This window comes from Hylobates moloch, unplaced genomic scaffold, assembly GCF_009828535.3.
Source record: "Hylobates moloch isolate HMO894 unplaced genomic scaffold, HMol_V3 SCAFFOLD_10, whole genome shotgun sequence".
Lineage (NCBI taxonomy): Eukaryota > Metazoa > Chordata > Mammalia > Primates > Hylobatidae > Hylobates > Hylobates moloch.
The window spans coordinates 54,908,138-54,934,431 of NW_026652285.1; the positions used below are offsets into that span (position 1 = coordinate 54,908,138).

Consider the following 26,294-nt stretch of genomic DNA (forward strand, 5'->3'; position numbering starts at 1 on the left):
TTTCTTTCTTCTTTCTTTCTTTCTTTTTCTTTCTTCTTTCTTTCTTTCTTTCTTTTTCTTTCTTTCTTTTCTTTTCTTTCTCTCTCTTTTTCTCTTTCTTTTCTTTCTCTCTATCCTTTTTCTTTCTTTCTCTCTTTCTTTCTTTCTCTCTTTCGTTCTTTCTTTCGACAGGGTGTCTCTCTACTGCTCAGGCTGGAACGCAGTGGTGCGATCATAGCTCACTGCAGCCTCGACTTCCTAGGCTCAGGTGACCCTCTCGCCTGAAACCATACTCCCCCTCAAGTAGCTGAAACTACAGGTATGTACCACCACATCCAGCTAATTTTTATTTTTTGTGGAGACGGGATCTTGCTTTGTTGCCCAGGCTGGTCTTGAATTCCTGGCCTCATGCGACCCTCCGTCTGCCTCTCAATGCACTGGGAGCCACTGTGCCCAGCCCTGTATTTCTTTTACAAGTGACATTTTAGCATAATTCTGTGAAGCCCAGGGAGAAGATTCTGTATGATTTCAGTAATGTGAAAGTTGTTCAGACTTGCTTTGTTGTCCAGCATACATCAATTTCATAAATGTTCCAAATACACTTGAAAAGGAAATGTTTTCTGTAGTTGTTGGTTGGAGTGTTCCTCTTGTCAATTGTGTCAAGTTTATTAACCTTGTTCAAGCCTTCTGTATTGTTAATGATTTGCTTATTTTTTGCTTGTTTTGAGTGTTTGCTTATTATATCATTTATTGAGAGAGGGGTGTTAAAATCTCTCACTGAAAATATGACTTCATTTCTTTCTTCAGTTTTTGCTATAAATATTTTGAGGCTAGGTTATTAGGATGAATTCAAATTTAGAATTCTTGTATCTTCTGGTAAACTTAACCTTTTTCTCATAATAAAGTTTCCCTATTTATCTCTAGCGATACTTTCTGCTGTAACCACTAATTTAATATTAATATAGCTACACTTTCTTTCTTCTGGTTAATGCTTGCATCCGGTTTTTTTGTTTGTTTTCATTTTGTTTTGTTTTTTGAGACGGAGTCTCACTCTGTCACCCAAGCTGGAGCGCAGTGGCACCATCTCGGCTCACCGCAACCTCCGCCTCCTGGGTTCCAGCGATTTTCCTGCCTCAACCTGCCGAGTAGCTGGAGTAGCTGGGATTACAGGCACTTGCCACCACGCCCAGCTAATTTTTGTATTTTTAGTAGAGACGGGGTTTCACCGTGTTAGCCAGGATGGTCTCGATCTCCTGACCTTGTGATCCGCCCACCTCGGCCTCCCAAAGTGCTGGGATTACAGGCGTGAGCCACCGCCCCCAGCCTCCTTAATTTTTTAATATTTCCTTTACATATATTTTCGCTGATTTTTAAAAATTATAGACATTGTGACTATTCAAACCAACACATCTCCAAAAATAATTCCTTAATATCATCTAACACCGAGCCCACACTCAGCTAACTCCAGTTGTTTATAACGTGACTTTTAGAACTGTGTGTGTCGGCCAGGCGCGGTGGCTCGCGCCTGTAATCCCAGCACTTTGGGAGGCCGAGGCGGGCAGATCACGAGGTCAGGAGTTCAAGACCAGCCTGGCCAATATGATGAAACTCCATCTCTACTAAAAATACAAAAATTAGCCGGGCATGGTGGTGCATGCCCGTAGTCCCAGCTATTCCGGAGGCTGAGGCGGAGAATTGCTTGAACTCAGGAAGTGGAGGTTGCAGTGAGCCAAGATCGTGCCACTACGCTCCAGCCTGGGCAACAAGTGAGACTCCATCTCAAAAAGAAAGAAAAAAGAACCGTGTGTGTCATTGCATTTAACTGTATGGCTCTTAGTCTTTTAAAATCTAAAATAAGCTAACTTAATTGATAAATTGTTATGTCAGGAGTGACCATAGGAAATGAAACAGATATTTTAAAGAGCACTCTTAAAAATATATAAGGAATATATTCAGTACATCCCCTTTATAAGAAAAATCAGAAAGATACAAAAAGTAGAAATAAGAAAATAAATATTTTTATGGCTTTTACCAATTGTGAGCATGACTACCTTCCTGATACATTTATCTCTGTCTAGCTCCCTATCTGTCAATACTTTTACAAGGTGAGACCATTCTGTATGTAACTCTGCATTTACTGTAGGCAGTTTTATATCTTGCTTTGTATCTTTAAAATTAATATGATTATAATTTTTTTTTAAGAGACAGGGTCTCACTTTGTTGCCCAAGCTAGGCTGGAGTGCTGTGGCATGATCATAGTTCACAACAGCTTGAATTCCTGGATTTAAGTGATTCTCCTGCTTCAGCCTTCCAACTAGTTGGAACTACAGATGCATACCACTGCACCCAGCTCATTAAAAGAATGTTTTTATAGAATGGGGTCACTTGCATTGTTGCCCAGGCTGGTCTCAAACTCCTGGCCTAAAGCTATCCTCCCACCTCAGCCTCCAAAAGCACAGGGATTACAGGCATGAGCCACCACAACTTGCCAGTAATTATATTTTTAATGGCTGCATATTGTACCATTAAGTGACTATGCTAATTTTATAAACAAACATCTTCTGTTGAATATTTAGTTTTTTCCAATTGTAATTGTTAATAAAAATAAACATATTTTTGAAGAAATTTTAGTCTGCTTCACATTATAGCCTAATCCTAGACTCTTAAAAGTGATATTTCTTGTTTCTTTTTCTTTTTTTTTTTTTCTTGAGACAATGTTTCGCTCTTGTCGCCCAGGCTGGAGTGCAATGGCGCCATCTTGGCTCACTGCAGCCTCTGCCTCCTGGGTTTAAGCGATTCTCCTGCTTCAGCCTCCTGAGTAGCTGGGATTACCGGTGCCCGCCACCATGCCCAGCCAATTTTTGTATTTTTAGTGGAGACGGGGTTTCACCATGTTGGCCAGGCTGGTCTCCAACTCCTGACCTCAGGTGATCCACCAGCCTAAGTGTCCCAAAGTGCCGAGATTACAGACGTGATCCACTGCACCCAGCAATGAAATTTTATAATGCAAAGGTTTAACCTCTTTTAAAGCTTTCCAGAAAAGTGTTCCAAACTTTTAAAATTCCAGTGAGCTAAAATTTACTACATTGAGATTAATGTCCTCATCATAGCAGACACAGCCTGTGAGGCTTCATGGATACTTGTTTTGGACACCTGTTGTGGAAGCTGACGATGCCAGATACTTTCCCAGGATCTCCTGAAGCAGGGGCACTGCCCTGTGACCTGGGATAGACCGATCCAATTGGCTCCCTCCAGACTGCAGCAGAGGCTGTTTATACCAAGAAGCACAGTAGAGAATCCCTTTGGGGGATGCCTGTAGTGGCAGGAGCTGAGGGGTGCTGCATCTGATGTACAGAGCTGAGGTGGTGGCCATGAGGTCCAGCACTCAGTGCTGGTGGCAGTGGTGTCCTCACCAGTAAGGGCTTGGGTATGATTTTGGCTCTGGCTGTGGCTGATTCTAGTTTTTCTTCTTCTTGCCCATTTACTGAGCCTGGTTGTCTAGCCCTTCCTGATCTTCTTTCAAGTCCCAGTATCTTTCAATAAATTACTTTTCTGTTAAAACTAGTCAGTTTGATTCTATGGCTTGCAAAAAAGAATTTGATGAATCTTCTATACAGGGATTCTTCTTCTGTGTAGCAAGGCCCACTTCAAATAGCAGGAGTATTGGCATGCTGAGGGAGCACCAGGGTGATACAGAGCTCAGCGTGGTCACGTGTCAGGGCTGGGAGTTGGAAGAGCCCAGGTCAGTGAACTGGGACAATATTGGAATCTGAAGGTAAAAATAGCTTCTTAAGTTAACATACCGGGCATGGTGGCTCACGCTTGTAATCCCAGCACTTTGGGAGGCTGAGGCAGGCGGATCACCTGAGGTCAGGAGTTCGAGACCAGCCTGACCAACATAGAGAAACCCCGTCTCTACTAAAAATACAAAATTAGCTGGGCATGGTGGCGCATGCCTGTAATCCCAGCTACTCGGGAGGCTGAGGCAGGAGAATCGCTTAAACCCGGGAGGCGGAGGTTGCGGTGAGCTGAGATGGCGCCATTGCACTCCAGCCTGGGCTTGAAACTCCATCTCAAAAAACAAAAACAAAAACAAGAAGTTAACATCAGTCGGGCGCAGTGGCTCATGCCTGTAATCCCAGCACTTTGGGAGGCCGACGCCCGTGGATCACAAGGTCAGGAGATCGAGACCATTCTGGCTAACACAGTGAAACCCAGTCTCTACTAAAAATGCAAAAAATTAGCCGGATGTGGTGGCAGGCGCCTGTGGTCTCAGCTACTTGGGAGCCTGAGGCAGGAGAATCAGTTGTTGCAGTGAGCCAAGATTGCACCACTGCACTCCAGCCTGGGCGACAGGGCAAGACTCCATCTCAAAAAAAAAAAGAAGTTAACATGTATGGCTGGCCACGCCTCCACAACTTTGGGAAGCTGAGGCAGGTGGATCACTTGAGTCCAGGAGTTTGAGACCAGCCTGGCCAACATGGTAAAACCCTGTCTCTACTAAGAATACAAAATTATCTGGGCGTGGTAGTGCATGCCTGTAGAACTAGCTACTTGGGAGGCTGAGGCAGGAGAATGGCTTGAACCCAGGAGGTAGAGGATGCAGTCAGCTGAGGTTGTACCACTGCACTCCAACCTGGACAACAGAATGAGACTCTGTCTCAAAAAAAAAAAAAAAAAAAAGTTTGATTCTTGGGCATGCAGTCTGTATGGTAATAGAGTGATTCAGGGGCTGATTCAGGAGTCCAGCTCTTGTAAATGTGTTACTAGAAACCAGGTCTGGGAAGGTGACTAAACATTAAGCCTCTGAATGGACAAGAAGCCAGGCAGCCTAGGTTGAGATGGGTGTTGGGTCTGAGACTATACATGGGCAGGGGGCAGTGGTAGATAGAGCTGTGCAGACTTGGAGTGGAAGCCAACAACCACCAGGGAAGGCCATGGCAACCACTTAGGAATTTCTTTTTGGCCATTTCTTCAGAACCAGTTTCCAAGTAATATGACAAAAGCAGCCTCGTAATGTTAAGAGGTAAACTTTGTTTCTGACCAAAGCAGTATTACTCAGTTTGATATCTTTCCCATAGGGATGGGCTTTGATAAATTTAGACCACTTCAAAAATCCAGAAAACCAAGTCTGTAACCACTAGGGACATTTAGAAGAACATTGCAGCTCTAAAGGCGATCTTTAGAATAGCTATTTGTTTAGGCTTTATGTGTTTCCAAAGTTAACCAGTGTTTCACATCAGCTATCTTCTCTAACCCTCTCAACAACCCTGAAAGGTAGGTATTAGTAACCCCACTTCATGGATGAAAGAACAGGCTGAGAAATTAAGTATCAGGTTAAATTGTAAATGAGTGGTAAAGCAAGAATTCAAACCCAGATCTGGTTCGCTTTTTCTGTAGGCAGTGTTTAAGGAGGATCCAGAAATACTATAAGTGACGCCAGCGTTAGTGTTGCCTCCTCAGAAGACTGCTTTCAGGGGAACAGTATACATCTGCCCTGTAAATTCTGGATGGTAAATATGACAAAACCTCTCTCCTTGACCCAGCTCTAGTGAGACTGCTCTAAGCCCTCTTCTCAACATGGCTCAATCTTGGGCTTCAGTGTACATTTTGTTGGGCCTGCATTGCTCAGTTTTAGCACGAGTCCGGTTAAGTTAAAGAGAATCTCACAGCTTTTATATCAGATTCTTCCATATCTGATCAAATTCCTCATCCCCTACCTTCAATATCTGATCACTCTGCCCTGTCTGCACTAAGAATCTCCCCTCACCCTTGATGTCTCCTCTTAGTAATTTTCCATCCACCAATCTCTCCCCACTCTTCAAACCTGCTCCTTGGCTATAAGTCCCTACCCCTTCTTGTCTTATTTGCAATAGAGCTCAGTTCTACACTGGGGTCTCTTTTTCCTGATTGCAATAGTTCCTGAATAAAATCTGTTTTTACCGCTTTATCCACTGTCTAGCTCTGGTTTTCTTTACCAGAAGTCACAGTTAACACATGTGAAAACCCATTTGCAAAACAAATCCACAGGACTCAGTCCATGTGCTGTGAAGTCTTTGATTAAGGGCTTAAAAACAATGAAAAGTAATAAACAGATCTGAATACAATTCAGGCAATAAAACACTTTCATTGGTTTTCATACTCAGCAAAAGTATTTTTACTGGTTAAAAGATAAATAATTCTCACTCTACTGACTCAATGACACATTGAAACATTAGCCTAAGTTGTGCAACTTTCAATGAAGCTACTCTCTTTGCGTAGTCACGGCCCTTTCTTCCAAGGTACAGGAGAGCAAACCCACACATGAATTCCGTTCATCTCAGGGCATTTCTTTCTGTGGTTCTTAATGTGTCTTTGTGAAGGAATGCACACTCACAACAGCTGAAAATCTAACCCTCTAGATTTCATTTAGCTAACATCAGGCCAGTCTTCGGACTGAAGCTAATGCCCACATATAGGAGGAAGGGAGAGGAATCACTGAATTGCAACCCTTTTAGACTTCCTCCATGATGAAGCAGAGGGGAGGACTATTGTTTGGGAGATGTGTGTGGGAGGTGAAGATTTCAGATTTTCTTTAAAATAATAATTGACTGCACAGGCAGCAGCAAAGCCGGCCTGTCCATTGTGGGATTGTCTCTGTGTTGTTACGAGGTCCGGCCAAGTTAGGGAGCCTCAGCAGGGGATTGCTCAGTTGATCAAGTCTTAATTTGTCTTTTCCACCCTGGGTGGTGCTCTGTCCCTTTCATCTCCCAATCACCGACATGGTGGGAGATGTTGAGGGCAGTGCTGTGTTATCTTAAGGTTTCCTTCAAGAAAGCAAAACCAAACAAACAAGCAAACACTTTTTGCTTCCCAACTGTGCACCCCTAGGGGAGATTCAAAGGCTCTTCTGAACCAGACAGGTGCTGATGTCTCTGCTGCCATTTGGATGTGGGTTTGGCGACGGTGGCAGGAGTGAAGGGAAAGCAGAGGGAAGAGTTAGGCAGAGGGATCTCGATTGCCATTTCTTCCTGCTGCAGTCGCTTCAGACGGTTCAGCTTCCAGCCAGACAGTTCCTAATGGACCCGCACAGCATGCAAAAAAACCCTCCTTTGTAAAAATAACTTCTTTGATTTCTCCCAGCCTTGGGCCCTGTTTAGTTAGGGGCAATGACCAGAAGGCAAGTCGTTTCGGGCCTTGCTGGTAGAGTGAGGGGGAGATCGCCCATGGCTTCCCCAGCTGCACTGCCTGTGGAGCAAAGGGTTCAGAAGCAGAGGATTTTTAAAAATATAATAATAAAAAAAAAAAATGAAAGAAAGAAGCCCTCTTTGAAAATCCTTACTGTTTCCCACTATCTCCTACAGCGATTGCCCTTTCATTAGTGTGGAAATCCAACAATGTGGAAATCGAGTTTTTTTTTTTTTTTTTTTTGCTTTGATATCAGCCTAACCCTTGAGGCTAAACTTGTGGTAAGCCACCTATCCATGTTAGCTAAAATAAAGTTGTAGCTGGAATCACCACCTAGTCCTATAGCTGTTGTACATTTTCCTGTTTATCCTTTGAGGAGTGAGACAATAACCACATATTGTTTTATTATTCAGGATCCCCTGGGTTGCTGGCAACTGAAACCCGAATTGAAATTGTTTAAGAATAAAGGAGGAATTTATTGGGAGAATATTAGGATATTTTAAGTAACTGAAGGCGGGGTTAAGAGGTCAATCTATGAGAAAGACAAGGAACCAGCCAGAAATTTAACAATAAAATGAAATAAAACTGGAACCAAGACTCCCAAGTGCTCCCTGGATTCCTTCTCTCTCTGTCTGCAGCTCTATCCCTCCTGGTATCCAGGGCTTTCTCTCTCATTGTAGATCTGAGTCTTACATACTGTGGGTTAAAACACCAAAGAGAGCCTGATTTTGTTTCTTAATTCTAGTTAGAAAGTCTTGGGGAAGGCTCTGACTGTGCTGGCTTCAGGCAAGGGCCCCAGCTGGGTCCAGGCAACTCTAGTTGGTGGAGGCAGGGTCATGTAAGAACATGGCCACACTCCCCCTATCCCCTGAACCACATGTTTAGAGGGCGGAAAGGAGCAATTCCAAACAGGGGGCTTCTTTCTTGGAAGGAAGGATGGGTTCTGATCAAAGAAAGCAGCAGCCATTTACTAAACATACATAACATACTTGCATATGGACTTGAGAAATGTTTCTTAGGGATTTTGGCCATCTTGGTAATAATCAGAGTCTTGGTAAAAGTCAGAAATAAAAAACCTAATCAGATGCATCTACATGGCAAAAACCATAAGATTCTTTTATTTGTTTGTTTTTAACTCGAAACTCCAAGGATGACAGAATATATTGAGAATGACTGGACCCACACTCTAAAGCAAACTTAATACATAGCAGTTACATTCATATTTATATGTACCATAGTGCATGGGACTTCAATGAGTTCTTACATTCACCTCTAGTTTCTCCTCCCTAAGGAAGCAATGACCACTGCAGATTGAAGCAGCTAAGGGGGTTTTCTAGGCTTACGTGGATTGGATTCTCTTTGGCATGCTCACTGTTGTTTTTTTCTTGCTTGATTTGGTCTGAGCTGAGATGTCCACTCTTTACTGGAGGACTGTCATTTTGGAGACTTGCCTCTGCTAGCTCACTGGACGGGCTGTGCTCACTGTGGCCTCCTGACCTGGATGAGTCAGTCAGCACACTCTCAAGGGGTCCTATCTCTTTCTGCATGGGTGGCTATCTCTGCAAGGGCTGTGATGGTGGGTAAAATGTCCAAAGACTCATAGGCAGGATGAAATGCACCATTGTCCATTTACTCAACTCAGTGGTATCTGACATAACACCACAGAACACACCTTCTCTCCACCACGCATCTTGCCTAACCCTACCTGCTGGCAGTATGTTGCCAGCAACCTGGATATTATTGTTAATTAATTCATGCCTAACATGCAGTGGCTTATACTTGGTATTATTGAATGTCTAAGAATAGGCACAGAGCCTGAAATTGAGAAGTGAAAACTGCAAAATGGCTGGGTGGAAAAAATGATGGGACATGGAGCAGGCCTTTTGGTATTTTCCCTGTAGTTATCTTTTACAGGTTAAATAAGATTAATATTCATGGTGAACCAAGAGCAATTAGCTACTTTGCATGTGTTACTACTGCTTCTTAGCCTATTCTAAACTCTGTTTTATGTATTTATTTTAAAGGACTTTGCCTTGATTGGGGCCATTCGTATAAGACCTTGTACTTTGCATATTTGCAATCATGTTTGCATGTTTGCATTTCTAAAGTTTTGAATTTCAAATCAGGCAACGAGTTTCAGCAAATATACTTCATGTACACATGACTATAATCAGGGTGTGAGACTATACTCCAATAAAATCCAAAAATGGCTTCTAGGAATAAAAGATTTTGATGTTTTCTATTTACAATAAAAATTTGGGGTGAGGGTTGGCTTTATTTTAAAAACAGAATAATTCTGTATGTAATTTAAATGCAAAATTGTGAACTAGTATTTTTCTAATTGTATTCAAAATCTGAACCCCCTGATGGGGGCAAGGGAAGGTTGGAATATTCTTATCCATAATGAAGACCGAACAACAGACCTTTCCCCTTTTCTTTCCTCTGCTTCCCTCGGACAGCAGTGCCCACTGTCATGCACGTATCACTTACTCTCATACTGTTTTCCAGGATACTTGGCCAAGGCATTCTTCTAACATGTTATAAGATGATTTCAGAAATAATTTTTATCAGATCACAGTTAATCTTTCTAACAGATCTGTGAGGTAAACATCCTAGGCCCACTCACTATAAATGTCAAGGCTGCGATTTTTAGCCAGATTTTTCTGACTTCTAATCAAGGACCTTTTTCACTTCATTTATATTTCTCAAATTAAGGTCTGAAGATCCTTGAAAGTCTTCGGTCATATTCTCAAGGGGCCTTGAGTTCTCTGTGAGAATTCAATTTTGTATTTTCATTTTGATGCTAATAATCAGTGAAGATCAACATATTTTAGTTCATTTGGATGATCAACTTAACGGAGAGCTTCCGCATACTTTCGGGGCCTGCGTTTTTATCTGTGTTTAAGATTTTCTTGGTGACAGGGAGTGACAGTTTCTTTGTCATAGAAAAATCATTGTAAATGATTTAAAAAAAAACAAAACGCACAGACATGTGAATGTTGTGTTCTCACCAAGTGAAGGCCCAATGACCTCATCACAGGATGTACAAAGGAAGGTTCTGCATAATGTAAATAGAGACAAGCAGTGGAAGCATTGAGTCACTGCGAAGCATGAGGCCAGCAGGCCGAACTCAGGAGAGCCTGGGCAGGGAGCACCACTTTCATGCTGTTGAGGGGAGTGACCATTCTGTATTTGTTCCATTAAATTAAAAGTATTCATCTGAATTGTATGACTTTCCTACATTTGTTCACCTATAAGTTTGTTTTGGTTTTATTGTGGCATGATGTCTATATGAAAATATTCTTTGTATCTAGTTTAAAGTTTACATATATTAAAAATAATATTTTAATAAAAATCACTTAGGGATGACATCAGAGGTCCATGAGAATGTCTTTCCCTTAAAGACGGTCACACATTATTCCATCGGCACTCCATCATAGGCTAAGTTTCCAAAGAAGTTTTAGGAAAGAGGAAAGTATATTTGAGGGTTTTTGTTTTGTTTTGTTTTTTTCTTTTTTCTTTTTTCTTTTTTTTGACAGAGTTTCGCTCTTGCTGCCCAGGCTGGAGTGCAATGGCGTGATCTTGGCTCACTGCAGCCTCCGCCTACCAGGTTCAAGCGATTCTCCTGCCCCGGCCTCCAAGTAGCTGAGATTACAGGCGCCCACCATCATGCCTAATTTTTTGTAGTTTTAGTAGGGACGGGGTTTCATCATGTTGGCCAGGCTGGTCGTGAATCCCTGACCTCAGGTGATCCACCCGCTTTGGCCTCCCAAAGTGCTGGGAGTACAGGCATGAGCCACTGCACCGGCCCATATTTGAGTTTTATGCAATTTATGTTGGCAACTTGTTAACAACACCAGAGGCCCTACCTTCAAAATATATCCAGAGTCCGGTTGCTTTTACTCTCTCTATTCTTAGTGCCTGGTTTAGTCACCATTTCTCAGCTGCCTGGATGACAGCCACAGCTCCCAGCTCCTGCCAACCCCTCTGTCCATTCTCAACCTACAACCAGAGGGAGTCTGCTCAAGCCTGAGCCTGATCCTGTCACCCCGCTTCTTCCCACCTGCTAATGGCTCCCCTCTCTCTCAGAGTGACTGCCAAAGGCCCCCTTACCAGTGAGAGATGACAGTTCTGGCAGTACCCACAGCCTTCGCTTGCTCTCGGTGCCTCCTCTGCCTGGGCTCCCACTTTGGCGGCACTTGAGGAGCCCTTCAGCCCACCGCTGCACTGTGGGAGCCCCTTTCTGGGCTGGCTAAGGCGGGAGCCAGCTCCCTCAGCTTGCAGTGAGGTGTGGAGGGAGAGGCGCGAGCGGGAACCCGGGCTGCGCGCGGCGCTTGCGGGTCGGCTGGAGTTCCGGGTGGGCGTGGGCTTGGCGGGCCCTCCCACTCAGAGCAGCCGGCCGGCCCTGCCGGCCCCAGGCAATGAGGGGCTTGGCACCCGGGCCAGCGGCTGCGGAGGGTGTACTGGGTACCCCAGCAGTGCCAACCCACCAGCGCTGCGCTCGATCTCCCCCCCGTCCTTGGCTGCCTTGGCAACAGAATCGCTTGAACCCAGCAGGCAGAGGTTGCAGTGAGCCAACATTGGGCTACCGCACTCCAGCCTGGGCAACAGAGCAAGACCTTGTCACACACACGCACACACACACACACACACGCCATTCAAACAGCAAAATCTGAAAGATTTTGGCCAATTTATTTGGTTTTTTGAAACGGAGTTTCACTCTTTTGCCCAGCCCAGAGTGAAGTGGCACAATCTTGGCTCACTGCAACCTCTGGCACCTGGGTTCAAGCTATTCTCCTGCCTCAACCTCCTGAATAGCTGGGACTATAGGCACCCACCACCACACCTGGCTAATTTTTGTGTTTTTATTTTTTTATTTTTTTTTTAGAAGGAGTCTCTCCCTATCGCCCAGGGTGGAGTGCAGTGGCGAGATCTCGGCTCACTGCAAGCTCTGCCTCCCAGGTTCATGCCATTCTCCTGCCTCAGCCTCCCGAGTACCTGGGACTACAGGCGCCCGCCACCACGCCTGGCTAATTTTTTGTATTTTTAGTAGAGACGGGGTTTCACTGTGTTAGCCAGGATGGTCTCGATCTCCTGACCTTGTGATCCCCCTGCCTCGGCCTCCCAAAGTGCTGGGATTACAGGCGTGAGCCATCACGCCTAGCATTTTTGTGTTTTTAATAGAGACAGGTTTCGCCACGTTGGCCAGGCTGGTGTCAAACTCCTGACCTCAGGTGATCCACCTGCCTCAGCTTCCCAAAGTGCTGGGATTACAGGCGCGAGCCACCGTGCCTGGCCTGATTTTTACCAATTTTTAAAATGTACCTTTAACAGACATTTTTTTTTCAGACCTGCATTCTTGTGATGATAAAAGGGGCCAGAACCAATTGAGGGTTCTTTTAGAGTCTCTTCTCCAGCTACCCGGGTGGCCAAAGGTGGGGAAGAGGGGACAGGAAGGGTCAGGACATATGGGCCCTGAGAATCTTTTGGTTTCTGGCTCGACTTCTCTTTTGTAGGGTCTGCTGAGGCTTCGCTAGGCCCAGAGAGATACAAGCAAGGGGTTGGGGCTGTGGAGACTGGAATGGAATATAAATAAAAATCAATAATCATATGCCTTAAAGTGTTCCCTTCATGACCTTTCAGCCTTGGTCAAAGCATTTTGGGGTTTTTTTGTTTGTTTTTTATTTTTTATATTTTGTAGAGACGGGGTCTCCCTGTGTTGCCCAGGCTGGTCTCAAACTCCTGGGCTCAAATGACCCTCCCACCTTGGCCTCCCAAAGTGCTGGGATTATAGGTATGAGCCACCGTGCCTGACTGGTCAAGGCATTTTGTATTGAAGATTTCCCTCTCAGATATAGACAGAATAATACCTAACACTCACACCATGTAAAAGGATGGACTTGGGCATTTAATGCTGCTTACATGGCCAGTGATACATAAGTCTAAAGAGTTATCTACTCCAGCCGGGTGCAGTGGCTCATGCCTGTAATCCCAGCACTTTGGGAGGCTGAGGTGGGCCGATCACCCAAGGTCAGTAGTTCAAGACCAGCCTGGCCAACATGGTGAAACCCCGTCTCTACTAAAAATACAAAAAAATTAGCCAGCCATAGTGGCGGGTACCTGTAATCCCAGCTACTTGGGAGGCTGAGACAGAAGAGTCACTTGAACCCGGGAGCCGGAAGTTGCAGTGAGCCAAGACTGCGTCATTGCACTCAAACCTGGGCAACAAGAAAGAATCTCCGTCTCAAAAAAAAAAAAAAAAGAATTGTCTACTCCATTTAGTGATTAGTAATATTTCAGTGGAAAAGATCTCACCTAAGGATAATTGTTTTGATAAAAATATTTCAATTCCCATAGCAAGGAAAAAAAAATTCAATTCCAAATTCTATTGCTTCCCCATTTAAATGAAAGTACAGAAATCCATTAATTCTGTAGCACATGCCTGAGAGCAGATAATAGTCCAAAGTGTGCCTCCTAAGGAAGGGTTGTTGGTTCATTCTTTGCATTGTTGAGAAAACTAAAAAATGTTAGTCTGTAAGATGATTTTGTTTTTTCCATTAGAAGAGAACAGAAGTCAATATAAGAAACAAGTAATATTCGTAGTCTCCAGAAAGGGGATGGCTTAGAAACTGGGATGAAGAAAGACTTACTCTTCACATCTGTACCTTTTGAATTTTGTAACAAGCAAATGCATTATTTTATAACAATGCATCTGTCAATAAAACAACAATGAAAGATGCACCTTATGTCTCCTGGCAGTGCCAAGAGGTCCTATCTCTATGGTCTTTGCTCTTCAACCAGGTGATCCCTTCAACCAGGTGAACACTACAAATCCCATTAATAGGGCTCTACAAAAAAATACAAAAATTAGCCGGGCATGGTGGCACATGCCTGTAATCCCAGCTACTTGGGAGGCTGAGCTGGGAAGACTGCTTGAGCCCAGGAGGCAGAGGTTGCAGTGAACTGAGATGGCACCACTGAACTCCAGCCTAGGTGACAGATGAGTCCCTGTCTCAAAAACAAACAAATAAACAAACAAAAAACTAGTTTCACCTGTTTCTTTCTATTTGCATAATGTGACGACTAGAAAGCTTAAAATTATACATGTGGCTCACAGTATATTTCTCTTGGACAACACTGTCTGGAGTTTATGGTGAGCCCAATATGTCCAAAGACCTAAAGCTACTAGAGTGTGGTTAGCACGTGAAGGGCAAGGGGGTTGTGGCAAGGACAGGCCTGGGTATAGGCAGTGATCACAGCAGGCATGATTGCCCTTGGAGGTCATTTCAAGGATTCAGACCTTCCTAAGGGCATAGGAAGCTACTGGGGAGATTTCCTCAGGGCAGCGATAAGAACAGATCTGCATTTAAAAAAACACTTGGCTTTTGTAGGAAATTCGCAGGAAGGGCTGCTGCAATCACCCATAGCTGTTCTGTGCACTTAGATGAAAATCCAAATTCCTCATCTCAGCCTTCAAGGCCCTTTGCATTGGACTCCAGCATCCTGCTGCCACCTCATCAAATGCCATGACCTCCTATTGTCTCTCTGAAACAGGGCAGAATCTTTTCCATCTCAGGACCTTCTCACTTGTAAATTCCCTTTGCCTGGAATGCTTTTCCTTGGCTCATCTCAGAACTGGCTCTTTGTAGTAACCAGAGGTATTTTTTTTTCAGCTTCTGTGTCACCTCCTCAGATAAGCCTTCTCTCACCCCCCTTCCTAAAATATCCTCCTCCAGTTAATTATTTCCTTCATTGCACTTATCACTGTCTGAAATTATCTTAGGATTTATTTGTTTGCTTGTCTGTTGTCTATGTTTGTATATTAGGATATAAACTTCTGGAAAGCAAAGGCCTTGCTAAGTCTAATTTGCTCTTTTGCATGATGATGGGCGCTTTGAGGATAGAAGGGGTGCAGGGAAACCCGTAGACCAAGTGCAGGAGAAGGCCCAGGATAGAACTCTAAGGAGGGTAAGTGTGCAGGAGGTGAATGACAGAAGGAGAGCAGGCGCTGGAGACTGAAGGAGCATCCAGGCAGAAAGAGCTGCGTCCTGCCACAGAGGGCCATAGAAGAAAGGGTTTCAGGGAGGAGCTCTTGGTCAATAGCAGAAAGTGACGCCTAGAGGATAAGTATAGTGTCCACTGTCTATAGTGAGTAGGGGGCATTGATAGCCTTGGAGGAAGTTCTGTGGAGTGATGGGGTGGAAGGCAGACGGCAGTGGGCAGAAGCACAAGAAGCCAGTGGTGAAGTAGAGGGGGTGGATGTACACACCTCCACTCCTCCATGACATGTGACAGTGGGATGGGGATGGGGATGGAATCGGATATGGGGCCTTTGGAGGAATTTTTTTTTTTTTTTTTTTTTTATCAAATAGGAGACAGTTGAGCTGATGGGCTGAAGCTGGAAAAGTTAAAGGAAAAAGAGAGATAGGAGATGACGGATGTCATGGAGTCTGTGAGAAGCAGGAGGGGAGGAATCAGAAGACTGTAAGAGGATGGGCTTTAAGTAGGAGGAGTAGGACACCACTTCCGTTATAACAGGAGAAAAGGCAGGATTTTTTTCTGTTTGTTTGTTTGGAGACTGAGTCTCACTCTGTCACCCAAGATGGAGTGCGGTGGCACAATCACGGCTCACTGCAACCTCCGCTTCCTGGGTTCAAGCGATTCTCCTGCCTCAGCCTCCTGAGTAGCTGGGATTACAGGCCTATGCCACCACGCCCGGCTAATTTTTGTATTTTTAGCAGAGACAGGGTTTCACCATGTTGGCCAGGCTGGTCTTGAACTCCTGACCTCAAGTGATCCACCCACCTGGGCCTCCCAAAGTACTGGGATTACAGGCGTGAGCCACTGCGCCCGGCCAGGATATTTACTCAACACTTGTGATTGGCAGACAAGGAACATGGTCCCATCTCCAGAAGGCTGCAGTCTGGTTGGAGTGGCAAGACATGGCAGCAAAGGAGAATAACTCAGTGTGTGGTAAGCCTACAGGAAATGAGTGCTGTAGTATTTCAGAGGAGAGCAAGATTAACTCCTGATGCTGTGATCAAGGAAGTTTTCATGAGAAGTGGCATTTGATTTGGGACTTGAAAACAGAGGAGAATTTTACTAGCTGGAAATATAAGTGGTAAAAGAAAATAAAGGAGAAGGAGAGTGCATTTCATGTAAATAGACTGGCATGAACAAAGGAATGAAATAATGTATTTTAATCAGTTTATCCTTTTGGCAAAGAAACAGGGACAATTTTTTTTTTGGTCTATACTCTGATAAAACATGGCAATTTAGAAGAAGAAAGAGACTTTAGAGATTATCTCATCAAATGTCCTTAATTTTCTAGGTATGAAAACTGAGGTGCAGAAAGAAATAACTATTGAAAGTCACAAAACTGGTAAGTGACAGAGTTGGGCTCTGGCTCACAAGTGTAGCTTCCACAATAACATTATTGTACAGGATGTAAGGATAGAATATATTTAGTAAAACCACACCAAATTTTGTTGATTTACATCAGAAGTGCAAGGGAGTAAAGACTAGATGAATTTTTAGATTTTTTTTAAAAAAAGAAATATAGTTGTAATCCCAGCACTTTGGGAGGCTGAGGCAGGAGGATCACTTGAGCCCAGGAGTTCAAGACCAGCCTGGGCAAAAAGTGAGACTTCCTCTTTACAAACAAGCAAAAAAATTAGCCAGGTGTGGTGGTGCACCTGTAGTCCCCACTACTTGGAAGGCTGAGGTGGGAGGATCACTTAAGGCCACGTGGTTGAAGCTGCAGTGAGCCATATTCATGCCACTTCAGTCTGAATAACCAAGTGAGATCTTGTGTCAAAAAAGAAATACAGTTATGTAGTCATAGTGATTACAATTCCAACAAAGTTTTGCTACACAGGCATGTCATTGCAATCCACATGAATGGAGAGACAAGAATGATTTGTTATTGAGAGATTAACTGATGACTTCCTGCTATTCACCAGACTTATCCTGGTCTCCTATATCATGGCCAAATTAAGCCCCAATTGGCCAAAAGTGAAATTGAAAAAAAAATCTATGTTAACTCAAAGTATGAATTCACAAAAGAACAGGAGAAAGATGATGAGAAGGTATTCGTTTCCTATGGTTGCTATAACAAGTTAGCACTTTTGGGGCTTCAGACAACACAGATTTATTATTTTACAGTTCTGAAGACCAGAAGTCCAACACAGGTCTCACCGGGCTGAATCAACTTTTGGCACAGCTACATTCCTTCCTGGAGTCTGTAGAGGAGAATTTGTTTTCTGCCTTTTCTGACTTCCAAAGACTGCCCACTTTCCTTGGCTTGTGGCCCTCCACCTCTTCTGTTAAAGCCAGCAACATTGCACCTCTGTCAGTGAACTTTATCACCCTCTGACCACAACTGAAAAAGGTTCTCTGCTTTTAAGACTCATGTGATTAGATCGGGCACGGTGGCACACGCCTGTAATCCCAGCACTTTGAGGGACTGAGGCAGGCAGATCACTTGAGGCCAGGAGCTCAAGACCAGTCTGGTGAACATAGCAAAACCTGTCTCTACTTTAAAAACTACAAAAATTAACCAGGCAGGCTCCTATAATCCCAGCTACTCGGGAGGCTGAGGCATGAGAATCGCTTAAGCCCAGGAGGTGGAGGTTGCAGTAAGCTGAGATGGCGCCACTGCACTCCAGCCTGAGCAACAGAACAAGACTCCCGTCTCAAAAAAAAAAAAAAAAAAAAAAAAAAGACTCATGTAATTAGATTGGGTAACTGGATAATTCAGGCTGCTCTCCTTATGTCAAAGTCCTTAATCTTAAAATCACATCCATAAGGTCCATTTGCCACAGAAAGAACAATGTCACAGGCTTTGGCATTAGGATATGGACATATTTGGGTATCCATTATTATTTTGCCTAATACAAAGAAGAAGGAGGAGGAAAAGACATACTGTGAATTATTAGAGAGATGACTTATAAATAATTAGAAAAGAAAATGAGCATCGAGAGCCAGTATAAATTCATTAAATCATAGCAGTTATTTTCTTATGTAACAGAGTTACTAGGCAAATAGATTTGGGGAATGCCAGAGACAAATTGATCCTCCGGTTTTTCTCTTAGGATGTGCTTGTGGAAAGATAATAGCATTTGTGTAAGGTGTCAATGCAGCACGTCTATTCACAACTCATTAAACAACTGCTGAAAACTGGGAATAGGCATAAACCTGATGAAGGTCTCCTGGTGTGTCATGGGGCTGTCTGTCCTTGGTCCATCTATCTGTAGCATGACCAGCAACCAGGATGAAGACTTAAAGGTCAGGTGTATCTGATCTGCAGGTGACACAACAGTATATAAATCTAAAGAAAATCTCAATACATTGGGAAGATAAGATGAACACACATGAACTGTTACAATAGTAAACGTGAAGTCTGAAATGTCAGGGAGAAAATCAGTTGAATAAAGGAAGGATGGGACTGAATTTGGTGTCAGTTTCTGTGGAAAATTAAAAACAAGTCTGGGCGCAGTGGCTCACGCCGGTAATCCCAGCACTTTAGGAGGCCGAGGTGGGTGTATCACCTGAGATCAGCAGTTCGAGACCAGCCTGGCCAACATAGTGAAACACTGTCTCTACTAAAAAATACAAAGAAATTACTCGGGCATGGTGGTAGGCACCTGTAGTCTCAGCTACTCGGAAGGCTGAGGCAGGAGAATCGCTTGAACTCAGGAGGCAGAGGTTCCAGTGAGCCGAGATCGCACCATTGTACTCCAGCCTGGGCGACAAAGAGAGACTCTGTTTCAAAAAAAAAAAAAAAAAAAAGCAATTGCCGTGTCTGTGAAAGTAAAAATTATATTAAGGGCATCAATTAGCAATTTTTTTTTTTTGAGACGAAGTCTTTCTCTGTCCCCCAGGCTGGAGAGCAGTGGCGTGATCTCTGCTCACTGCAACCTTTGCCTCCCGGGTTCAAGAGATTCTTGTGCTTCAGCCTCCCTAGTAACTACGACTACAGGCGTGCGCCCCTACACCTGGCTAAGTTTTGTAGTTTTAGTACAGATGGGGTTTCACAATATTGGCCCACCTCAGCCTCCCAAAGTGCTGGGTGTGAGCCACTGTGTCCAGCCCAATAGCAATTTTTTGAGCATCTACTATGTACCAGGTACTGCGCTAAGGGGCTTTACATGTCATATATTTTCACCGTCACCAAAAAAATCTATAAGGAAATAACGGTTATCTCTGTTTCACAGATGAAGTTAGGGTTCAGAGACGTGAAGCAACTAGTCCAAGATTACAAAATCATCTATCCATATGAACTTGGGTCTGACTCCAAAGGCAAGTGTTTTCAAAAGGCCAAGGAATTGTAGTTGCATTAGAAAAAGTCAGTATCCAGCCAGGCGCAGTGGCTCATGCCTGTAATCGCAGCACTTTGGGAGGCCAAGGTGGCTGGATCACCTGAGGTTAGGAGTTAGAGACCAGCCTGACCAACATGGAGAAACCCTGTCTCTACTAAAAACACAAGATTAGCCAGGCATGGTGGTGCGTGCCTGTAATCCCAGCTACTCGGGAGGCTGAGGCAGAAGAATCACTTGAACCCGGGAGGTGGTGGTTGCAGTGAGCTGAGATCGCGCCATTACACTCCAGCCTGGGCAACAAGTGTGAAACTCCGTCTAAGAAAAAAATAAAAAAAAAAAAAGTCAGTACCCAGGTCATTCTAGAAAACATCTGTGATAGATTTTCTATTTTGATCTCCTCACTTCAAGAGGGGCTTTGACAAACTTGAATGTGTTTAGAGGAGCGTGACCAGGGTTCTGAGGGTTTTAGATGCTAAATCATATGAGGAGTAATTGAGTGAACTTGGTATGTTTTGCCAAAATATCTTGAGGTCAGGGTGGATAGCACAAAAACTTAATACTCCCTAAAAATATTTGAAGACAGAACAAAATTTTCTCTTCTGGAAGTAGTGCAGAGGCAATTTCGATTCAAGAGAACTTGATCATAACGATTTATGTCATGAAGTCGCCATTCAAGGACAGGCTTAGTGTGAGTTTCTTGGAAGTGGCGACCAAAGTGCTTTCATCTTTGGAGTTAAATAAGTGGTGCTTGGCAAGAACAGGTGCTCAATTTGTGTCTGTTGAATGCATGAACAAGTGACTTTGTCAGGGACATCGTACATACAAGATATTAGCAAATTGAGAAGCAAGTTAGAAGAGGTGAACTTTAGAGTTATTTTGAAGTTCGGGATTTTTCTTTGATTTTAAATTGTTGACTTGAGATAAGTAGGGGAAAAAAGCTCTGGGTCTGCTGCCTTTTTTTTTGCCTCATTGGTAAGTCAAAGCAAAATTCTAACACTCTGACTGATACTAAGTTCTAATGACCTGAATATCAACATCAAAAGTATTTCATATTTGCATTACGAATGGGTTTCTTTCTAAACACGTTGACATTTTAATTGTTCCTTAAAATTTTTTTTTTTTAGAGACAGGGTCTCACTTTGTCACCCAGGCTAAAGTGCACTGGTACCTGCACTTTAGCTCACTGCAGCCTCGAACTCCTGACCACAATCGATCCTCCGGAATCACTGAGATTACAGGCACAAGCCTGTAATGTGCCCAGCTGACATTTTAATTGTTCTTGAGTTGCCCCCACTATTTTTTTTCCTGCATTCTTGCAGGGTTGATTGGCTAAATCATAAAAAAACAAATTAAATTTGCAATCTAGCCGATTTCTGTAAACAAGCTGGCAGTATAAGGGTCCTGAGGGGTTGTAGCTACGACAACAGCCGCCTAGAATGAAGTGGAATCTGTTTAGAGGGCTCATGTAGGAAGTGAGTCATACATTGTGGAGCAGTAAAGATGACCAGGAGGATACAGACAGGGAAGGGGATATCACGGAACTGGCCCAGAGTCAGCATGACCTATTTTATATTCTGAAGAACTCCAATAAAGGCTACTATCCAGCTTGAATGTATTCAAAATAATGTTGAGGCCATATATATGTATGTCAAAATCCTATCTTTAATACAACCAAATATGTTAATATTACTTATTTGTGGTTCCAGTGGAGCAGACAGCTGAATTTCTCTTAATATTTTTGCATATCTTTTGTGCTATTTTGATGCTCAGCTATTGGACCCCGCTAGTTGGATCCCATTAAGTTAGCAAGACTGCTATCCTTTTAGATCCATCCCCCACACACCAGTATTTTATACTCAGTTATTTTGAACCCCTGCCATTTAACTCTTTCAAAGGTTATTATAATATGAGACCATGTTACCATAGGCATATAGAAGTGACTTATATGTAGAGTTATTTAGCCCTTTGGAATATGCCTCATTGGAATTTAATCCTTAAGAATTTCCAAGTTATTTGTCATTACATTCATTCTAGCTAACAACCACTTCCTCCTTCATCCTGGTGCCTGAGATTTCCACTTTTAGGGTTATTCTTTAGTTTTCAGATAACTCTGTTTACTTGGGAAGAGTAATCTACTAAAGCACCTTGATAGAGTTAGTTCATCAGATTAGTTTGCCTCTCTTTCCTAGCATCCTTTGTGTATCAGTCAGGGTCTCTTTAGGAAACTGATGGCATTTTCAAGCTGAATAATTGGGGATATTTTTATTTATTTATTTATTTATTTTTTTTGAGATGGAGTTTCACTCTTGTTGCCCAGGCTGGAGTGCAATGGTGCGATCTTGTCTCACCGCAACTTCCGCCTTCTGGGTTCAAGTGATTCTTCTGCCTCAGCCTCTGGAGTAGCTGGGATTACAGGCATGCGCCACCACACCAGCCTAATTTTGTATTTTTAGTAGAGATGGGGTTTCTCCATGTTGGTCAGGCTGGTCTCGAACTCCCGACCTCAGGTTATCTTCCCACCTCAGCCTCCCAAAGAGCTGGGATTACAGGTGTGAGCCAGCGTGCCTGGCGGTAATTGGGGAGATTTTAATAAAAGAGTTATTTAAAAAGTGTGTATGGCTTAGGAAAAGCAAGAAGGACTAGGAGAGTACCCCTGGCTAGTATCAGTGAGGCTTCCTTACCACACCTGGCCCTGATAGGTAGGAAGGGCCATTGCTGGAACTTGAAGAGGTAGTTGGTAGAGGGATGAAGCAGGGAGTGAGCTGGAGAATAAATAACTGGATGTCATTCTCCTCGCTCCTTCTACCTACTGGTAGCCTTTCTCATGAACTAAACCAAAGCAAAACCAGAGGGCAAGGAAGCCCATTGGCATAGTCCATATAGGTCAATCTCCTGGGATGGGATGGACAGTGGATCTGGAGGGGCAAAAGGAAGAAATCTAGGAAAACCTGTAACAAAGTTGATGTTCCCAGGGCACTGTGCTTGACCTCTTTCTTACACCAACTATTCCCCCATGCCATTTCTTTTTTTTTTTTTTAACTGGAATTTTCCTCTTGTTGCCTAGGCTGGAGTGCAATGGCGCGATCTCGGCTCACCCCATCCTCCTCCTCCTGGGTTCAAGCTGTTCTCCTGCCTCAGCCTGCGGAGTAGCTGGGATTACAGGCATGCGTCACCATGCCCAGCTAATTTTGTATTTTTAGTAGAGACAGGGTTTCCCCATGTTGGTCAGGCTGGTCTGGAACTCCCGACCTCAGGTGATCCGCCCGCTTCAGCCTCCCAAAGTGCTGGGATTACAGGTGTGAGACACCGCGCTCGCTCCCCCGTGCCATTTCCTTTTTTTTTTTTTTTTTTTTTGAGACGGAGTCTGGCTTTGTTGCCCAGGCTGGAGTGCAGTGGCGCGATCTCGGCTCACTGCAAGCTCCGCCTCCCGGGTTCACGCCATTCTCCTGCCTCAGCCTCCCGACTAGCTGGGACTACAGGCTAATCATGCCATTTCATTTATGGTTTTTACTACTCCCCTCAGTCCATATGCCAAAGTCCAAATAAATCCACCTGGTCTTTCCATATGCACTTAATCCTCAACGTGCCCTGAGCAAACTCATTAAAACTCATCATCTCCATGCCCTTCATCCAACCTGCTTCTCCTCCCGTATTCTGTATCCTAGTTAAGATATCACTATCCTGGTGCCCAAGTCAGAAATCCAAAAATTATTTCATACCATAATCTTTCCCTTAGCCCCAATATCCAATCATCAACTCTGCTGATTTTACCTCTAAACTATTTCTCCATATAGCTACTTTTTTTCCACTCCCGCTTTTCTGGTTTAGGTCATCACTGCCTCTTATAACACATCTCTTGGCCTCTAGTGAGTTCCCTCTTGAAACAGTTAGTCACATTGCTATCAGAGGGTGCATTGGAAATAAAATATATTTCATTCATTCATTTATTTGGAAGTGATGTTGTGCTAAGCACTGGACATTTGGGAATGAATAGATATGTTCTCTGCATTCAGTTGTATCTCGTGGTAGAGAGACAGAAGTACAGATTGATAGGTGCAATGACAGAATTATAAACAAGGAACTTAGCTTATAATAGAGCTAAGGGTGGTGGAGAAAGCAACACCTACATTTAGCCCTGAACGACTAACAGGGGTTAACCAGGTGAAAAGAAGGAGGAGAGACAGCCAGGGAAAGAAGTTTCAGACTATGTGTGCAAGCTGGTACAAGTTCTGGAGTGAGAGAGGGCATAAAGAGCTGGAGGAATTTAAAGTAATATATTGTGTGTGAAGCAGAAAGTGTGAAATCAGTATCAGATGATGAATTTTGTCGAGGACTTTATCTCAAAGATTGTGGAGACCCCTGGAGGACTTTAGGTTGAAGTTTGGCATGATCATATTTGTGCTTTGGAGAGATTATTCTTGCAGTTATTTGATGAATAGACTTGAAAGGGGATAAGACTAGAGGCAAATTAGCCGACTGAACTAAGGAAGTGGCACTGGATATGGAGTGATCAGAACTATATTAAAGTGAGATTATTTATAGGGCACATTAAAAGAGACTGAATTTGGAGGATAAAGGAGTGAAAGGAACCAAGACTGATGCTTAGGACCCTAGCTTGAGCATTTGGGTGGACAGTGCTAGTATTCACTAAGGTAGGAAATCTGGAAAGATGAGGTGTAGCAGAGTCAGGTGATTAACTTGATTTTGGACATGCTGAACTTGTGATTCCTATGGGCCATTTTCGTGGAGACGAGTTGGATGCTCATGTCTAGATTTTCAATTATGATAGAAGATGAAATTTTTCAAGGAATGCCTATTGAATGAAAATAGGCTCCAGGAAGGACCAACATATAAAGCTTATTGGAAGAAAGAAAGAATAAGTGTTTAGTAAACTAGGAGGAAAAATTTTCAGTTCACTTTATCAAGGTCCACCTCCCAGGTTCATGCCATTCTCCTGCCTCAGCCTCCTGAGTAGCTGGGACTACAGGCACCTGCCACCACGCCCAGCTAATTTTTTGTATTTTTAGTAGAGACGGGGTTTCACCGTGTTAGCCACGATGGTCTCGATCTTCTGACCTCATGATCCGCCCGCCATCAGCCTCCCAAAGTGCTGGGATTACAGGCGTGAGCCACTGCGCCCTGCCAAGGCCAAGTTCTGACGTTAAAACTTTTCTCTTCAACTTCATCTCAGGCCCATTCCCAACTTAACGTTTTAAGCTCTGTTAGTACCAAACTGCTGCTGATGCTCCATGTACATTGGGTCTCTGTTTCTTGGATGTCCATTTACTGCTTGCTTTCAGTGTTTGCTTTGCCTGAAATACCTGTTCTTTCTCCCCCTCCTCCTCCTCCTCCCCTCCTCCTCCTTCTCCTTCTTTCCTCCTCCTCCTCCTTCTCCCCTCCTCCTCCTCCTTCTCCTTCTTTCCTCCTCCTCCTCCTTCTCTCTTCCTCCTCCTCCTCCTTCTTCTTCTTCCTCTCCTTTCTACTTCTCCTTTCTTCTTTCTTCTTTTTTTTGTAGAGACAAGGTCTCCCTATGTTGCCTAGGCTGGTCTTGAACTCCTGGCCTGAAGTGATCCTCTCACCTTGGACTGCCAAAGTGCTGGGATTTGGCACCACTGAGCCAAATCCCAGGCATGAGCCACTGAGCCTGGCCTGTTCTTCCTTCTTTATATGCTTAAAAACCTTCCAAAATTATCTCAAGATTATCCACTCCAGGAAGAACTTGAGCCTCATTGACTGAATTGGTGTACTTCTCCTCCCTGCCTATAGCTTTTTCTTTATGTGTCTATTCTAGCACGTCTCACACAGTATTGTATTCATCTGTCCACCTGGCTCATCATACAAATTGTTCCGTGAGTTCAAGGATCATGCTGCATGCTGGATTCCCCAGGAAGCTGATTCTGAGACGGAGTTTAGTGTACTAAATATTTATGTGGGCCTTTGGATCATCACCTGTAGAAAGGAAGAGAAGGAAGCAGGAATGGACCTAGGGTGAAGTGAAGCTCTGATGCAAACCTGACAGCTGCCTCACCTGACACCATGAAGAGCTCTGGAGCTAGAATGGCCTTTCGTTGTTCTGAATTGGTGTGAGGTAGCTAGGTCTTTACACCCCTGCCACCACCCATTATTGGGTATGGGCCAACCAGGAAGGGGCATGACCATGAGTGATGCAGCTCTGCAGCTGAAGCAATAACTGAAGAGGCTGACAGCTGAGGGCCATCTGCTGACACTCCCCGCAGCTGGGCAGCACATCCTTTCTCAAAAGGGGATCAAGGCAGTTGCATCTCCGTGTCCACCATGGACTATATATTTTTTCTTTGCCTTCTTAGGGCCTCCCATAGTATATGGCACATAGTAGGCAAAACTGAAGGTCTGTAGGGCAAATTCAGCTAGTAGATGAGTATTGTTTTTTCACCCACAACGGGATTTTTAAAAATTAGTTGTCAACATTTAAAAATAAAAAGATTTCACATTGAAATTATCATACTTTCTAGCTTTTCTTGAAAAATCAAAACATCTGGCAACATTAGATCTTTTTCTGAGATGGAGACTGTGGGCTGGAGCTGAGCCAAGGTTGTCCTCAGACAGGCTTGTGAGCTCAAGGTCTGCAGACACACACCTTCCCCAGTCCTTGAGGCATGGAGCCCTGCCTGCTGCATCCATTTACGTTACCTGTTACCTGTAGTCCTTTGAGTTTGCCACCCCTATTAGTTATTAAAGAAATGTTTATTGAACTGAGCAAACATTAACATCACTGCATTATACTTCTCAAGGGATATTCATGTACACTCATTTATTTAATCCTTAAAACAACCCTGAAAACTAGGTGGT

At 43.7% G+C, this 26,294-nt stretch overlaps 1 long non-coding RNA gene across 1 annotated transcript in view; it reads left to right on the forward strand.

Annotated features, from left to right (window-relative positions):
• Positions 1–25,941, forward strand: part of LOC116474197 (uncharacterized) — an 82,573-nt gene extending 56,632 nt beyond the window's left edge. Inside the window, exons 3-4 of the long non-coding RNA XR_004249628.1 lie at positions 172–298; positions 24,982–25,941. This is a non-coding gene — a long non-coding RNA (uncharacterized LOC116474197). The remainder of the gene's footprint in view (positions 1–171; positions 299–24,981) is intronic.
• The last annotated feature ends 353 nt before the right edge of the window (positions 25,942–26,294 follow it).